Source organism: Excalfactoria chinensis, chromosome 22 (genome assembly GCF_039878825.1).
Source record: "Excalfactoria chinensis isolate bCotChi1 chromosome 22, bCotChi1.hap2, whole genome shotgun sequence".
Taxonomy (NCBI): domain Eukaryota; kingdom Metazoa; phylum Chordata; class Aves; order Galliformes; family Phasianidae; genus Excalfactoria; species Excalfactoria chinensis.
The window spans coordinates 3,414,942-3,419,998 of NC_092846.1; the positions used below are offsets into that span (position 1 = coordinate 3,414,942).

General features: G+C 49.0%; 1 long non-coding RNA gene across 1 annotated transcript; it reads right to left on the reverse strand.

Annotated features, from left to right (window-relative positions):
- Positions 1 to 502: 502 nt before the first annotated feature.
- Positions 503 to 4,737, reverse strand: LOC140261803 (uncharacterized). The gene is made up of 4 exons (XR_011905773.1): positions 4,668 to 4,737; positions 4,439 to 4,584; positions 2,618 to 2,779; positions 503 to 2,388 (listed from the first exon to the last, which is right to left on the reverse strand). It is a non-coding gene; the product is annotated as an uncharacterized lncRNA (long non-coding RNA).
- Positions 4,738 to 5,057: the final 320 nt, after the last annotated feature.

A 5,057-nucleotide genomic window follows, 5' to 3' on the forward strand; every position in this document is an offset into this window, starting at 1 on the left:
AACTTAATAAATCTACCCATGAGTCAAATGTCAGAAGCAGGGGAGGAGAGAAGGAAGGGGTGGAAAAACTGTGCATGAAGGATGAGGAATCTGGAGCAGCTCCGAAACTGAGGAACCTCCAGGCTGCTCTGCCTGGAGCCAGAGGCTGGGAAACCATTGAAGATGGAGATGGAGCACTTGTGCTGAGGGGGATTCTCAACCTGCTGCCATGCACCCATTGCTCTGCACCATGCACAGGCAGAGCCCCCTGGCTTTGGGTGTCCATTTCCACACCAGGGGTCCTGCGTGCCCCAGTGCAGGTGTGGGGATCCAACAGGGAACACAAAGCCCTGAGGCGCATAAGGAATAATCCAGACCAGCTTTTGCTGGACACTGCTCCCCCAACTCTAAAAGGCTTTTTGGTCGAGTTTAATAAGATTAGGCTGTAAGCTCTGGAGATGTCAGCTCGCTGGCAGGTTTGCGTTCAGTAGTTTCTCGAGCGCCAGGGAATGTTATTGCTCATTTCATTGGCTTGCCTTGATTTCACTGGATCAGCCTATTGCTTCGCTTCCCAATTAGTCGCATCTGCACAACAGTAATGGGCTGGAGAGCAGAAAGCCTGGAGAAGGGTGCAAAATAGTTCTGCTGCTCGGGAGGGAGTTCCCTGCATCAACCCCCCCCCCCCCGGGAAGGTTTAGGCTCTGCACCCAACCTGACAGCTGTCACTGTCTGAAGCCCGTTGGGGGTTCCAGCCCCTCCTTATCGCTGCAGCACACAGCAGTGACATTGCACAGCTTGGTCTGTTGCTGGGGAGTGTGTGATCTCCAAAGCTCCAGTTTAGGTCTGTGCTGACATTATTGAAGCTACTGGTAATAAAACATGTCAATACAGGGGCCAGAGCCACATCTGATCCTGTAAAAGGAAAACAAAACAAAAGGAACCAACCAAAAATGGAAAGCAAACACGTATTGACAAGCAAAGTGGGTTTCCAGGGACATGGGGTGGCAGCTCCCCAACCTGCTGCAGTCACTGCATGGGAGGGACAAGTGGAGCAAGGGAGCGGCCGTGTCCCAGTGCCACATCATCGTGCAAGTGCAGAATGCTCCCAGCACAGCAAACTACAAATAAATGCTGTTGATGCCTTTGCCATCCCGTCAGGGATTAGTACATGCTGGAGCAATTTGCATGGGGATGAAACTTGGAAGAGAGGGCAATGCTGAGGGAATACGGTATTATTTATTATTGCCAGTTGCAAGGGAACAGCAGCAGCCTCCAAGCTTGTATAACTCTGGAACATGACTATTATTAGAACGGAAAGTTAGCAAGCAATTAGCTAATTGCAATTCACATTGTCTGTTGACAATTATAAGGAGAACAGTTATAAACCCCAACAGATGGAACTCGAATGGGTCAGTCTTCTTCTTTTTTTTTCCATCCCCGAAGGGCATTTGTTATGAACTTTTAAACTATAGGTTCCAATCACAGCTTTGTGAACGAGCCAGTCCTATGAGTAAACACATCAGAGCGGTCACTTCAAACAACCTTCCTTGCTGATGAAATGCAGCGCAGCACCTTCACCTGCTGGCAGCAGCCGTGCCCAGGGCTGCTGTGGGGATGGGAGCCCAGAGCTGGGGGCTCAGCACAGCAGGGTCAGCCCCACAGCCACCAGTCTGCTGCTGGATCTGAGGTCTGGTTACAGCTGGCCTGAGCCCAAGCTGGACATCAACCGGGCTGGAAAATTCAGCTAATGGCTCTGTGGTTTCATTCATTTGCTCTGCCGTGGTGACACTTGTCTGTACAGCCCTGGAAAAAGGGAAGCAAATCAGTCCAGCTAAAATATACGTCTCTTCTCATCCACTTGTTTACAGCTCTGTACAACTTCAGGTAATACCTTTTCTTCTTTCCCCAGCAGCGACACAGATCTGCAGCGTATCTTGAACCTCATTTCTCAACCTTTCAGGGTTATTTGAGGGATCTTTGGACCCCGGTGAGACTGAGTCAGAAAAGCCATGTCTGCACAGACAGGCAGGGGATTAAACCAGGTCCTGCTTCCCCTTTTAAGTCGAAGGAGATACCAGCAAGGCTGTTCCCATGGGACAGAGATTATCTCATTGCTTTTGCTGGAAGTATCTGAGGGATGCAGCGCAGGGAGGTGATGGATGGCTGTGAAATATGAAGCATGGATCCAAGGGATAGCTCCGCACAGACTTTACATTTGTTTAAGCCAAAGAAGTATGTGGATATGCTGGCTACCAGATAAAGGTCTTTAATCCTACATTTGGACTTTCTGTGGGGTTGCAGGGAGCTTTGCTCCTTATCTTGGAATGTTACTGATGTCATGGACTCCAGCAAAGGTGAATGTCCCAATTTCAGGTCAAGTTGATGCTGATAGGGGTGCAGCTGTGGGATCTGAAACAGATTAAGGCCGGCTATATGAATTTCATAAATAGTAATACTAAACCAGTGCACACCTTAGGCTGATATTAAACAGGGGATGAGTTGGTATTCATCCCTAATAGCAAATGCATTATAATGAAATGGAAACATCAGGTTTTACTTACAAAGCCCAGGTTTCCCATAGGAGGCGGTTTATGGAGTGACCATTTATTAAAGACAAATGCTATCATTCAAAACATACCTCATGTAGAGAGGAGGACGGTCTGACTCAGAGGAGCGGTAATGAGAGCTGGAACTTCGTATTTACAAAGCACTGATGGAAGCAGGCTGAGCATCAAGGCAAGGTGCGCTGTCCTCCTGAACCCCAGCAGCACTGCAAGGTGCTGAGCACTGAGCTCTGACCCTAAAAGCCAAATGATAAACACATACTGAGCAGCAGGCAACAAGCAAAGCCTGTTCTCTCGAGTCAGAGCAGTCATGTGCTTAAAATAAGTCCATCTTGGAGAGGAGCCATCACCCCAGCAGGGCTGAGCAGGGCTGGGGTGCTAAGCTCTGCTCTCTGCACTGGAAATCCCCAGAAATACGAGCTGGCTGCTGCTGAGCAGCTCCGTGTCTGTGTGATGCTGTCTGAAGGAGCAGGCAAGAGAGTGCCAGGGGTTGTGCTCCATCCTATCATTGCCACATGGATGTATAACAGCATCCTCAGGTTTTGCTTTGTGGTTTTGTTATTTAGTGACATTTTCCAGCTCACACCTGCCCTACAAGCACATAGTTCACAGCTCTGGTGCACTCTGAAGCAATTTGAATCATTCAAATGGAAGGAGAACACACAGAGCATCCTTAGACCAGGGCCCAGGAGGGCAGTGCTGATGGTAACAGAGGGCACAGCGCCTCTTCTGCACACCCAGAGGTTTCTCTGTCCTGAGGAGCATACACAAGTAGGGAGATCCCCCATGTTTTAATCTGCTCCTGCTGAGGGATGCCAATGTCAGCACCCACAGCCCTTCCAAGCTCTCATGGCTTCCCTTTGGCTTCATGAGTTAGTGATTTGGAGTTGCAGGGCAAACGTTCAATGTTAACAAGTGCTGGTAAAGTCACATCTGCAGATCGTTTTGCTGTTCACCTGGAAAGAAACAGTGCTCGTTCAATTAATCAAAGAAGTACATGGTGGCTTTCTGGAGAGATCCTGGCTCTTCGTTCCTTGGGTTTGAATCAGAAATCCAGGATGAGGGCATCATTTGGAGGAAGAGGCAGGTAAAACTGCATGCTTTCTAAAAGCATCGATTTGGTTTGTTGCGTGTACGAAGGCTTTCTGGCTCAATGCAGGATGACATTTGCAACCATTTAATTGGAATAAATTCCATTTTTATGTTCCATCCCGCTTTTAATATGTCAGCCAAACCATTCATAAGGGACAGAATGTAAATCCTGCCTGCTCCCCCTTCTGTGCTATCATCAGGGATCGATCATGCTAACACTGCTAGTTCCTTGTGCTTCCAGAGGTCACAGCTCCATTTAGAAGGCCTGTGAGAAGCTTCAGGTTCCTTAAGGATAGAGAGGTTGGGAGCTCTGTTCACCATGCTGTGCATAGGATGGGTAACCGTGGACCAGGGATGTAAAGTGCAGAATGAACACAGCTTATGGCTGCAAGGGGAGAAACTTAGCCTGAAGTGGCTGCTATAGGGACAGTGGGCAAGAACAGAGAAGCCCGGAGCAAGACCTGAATCCTGCAGATGGAAACAACCAACATATTGTGTTCCTCCTGCCAGCCCTGGGGAGGTGGCTGTGCCAGCAGCAGGGTGCTGCCCTGCATCTGTCTCCTGTATCATCAGGAGGTGAGGTGCAGGCCAGCTAACAACGAGCAGCTGGCTTTGCTGCCGCGCCTCAAACCAACTGCAATCAGCTCCAAAGCTAGAGTCCCATTGCAGAGCTGCTCGGCTAAAATTAGAAATCCAATTGAGATCAAGCTAGAAAATAGATTGCTTTTTTCATAAAGCAAAAAACAGGTGTCAAGCACCTGCATAGAAATGCACAGCCATGGAGCACTTTACCATCTGCTTACCTCCTTCATCCAGCGCTGGAGAGACAGGAGAGCAGGTCCTGGTGGTCAAGGTGACGGGGGCTTCAGGTATGCTCAACAGTCATTGCCTGGCATTGCTTAGTGAGAGCATGGAATTCTCTGCAGATGATTTGTCCATGGGAATGCAGCTGGAGGAGAGCACCGTAAGGTGAAAATAACACAAAAAGGATGGTGATCAGCATCCAAAAGGTTATCTATAGGATACACTCACCAGTATAGAAGCCTTCAATCTGGCTGGAAACTGCTGAGGCAACCACCACAGAGGAGCAATCTCCAAGAGATGCTGCCTTAGTGGTGGTCAGCCCTTAAATGAAGTCTAGAAGAGGAGGAGTCAATTACCCTCACCTGTGCTCCCACAGCTGACCCCACACTTACCTCAGCTGATCAATCAGAGGTTCAGGCTGTGATTACCAGTTTCCCATATGTTGTATGGGGCAGTGGTCCCATCCACTCTGAGCCCACTGCCCCAACATGATGGGGAACAGGCAACAGTTCCCCAAAGGGCAAATTGTGTCTATTGAGAGATCTCCTCGATGTGTTATCCTCACATCTGGCAGAGAGAACAGTGGGGTGAGGGAAACGCATTGCCTGTCTGCCTCTG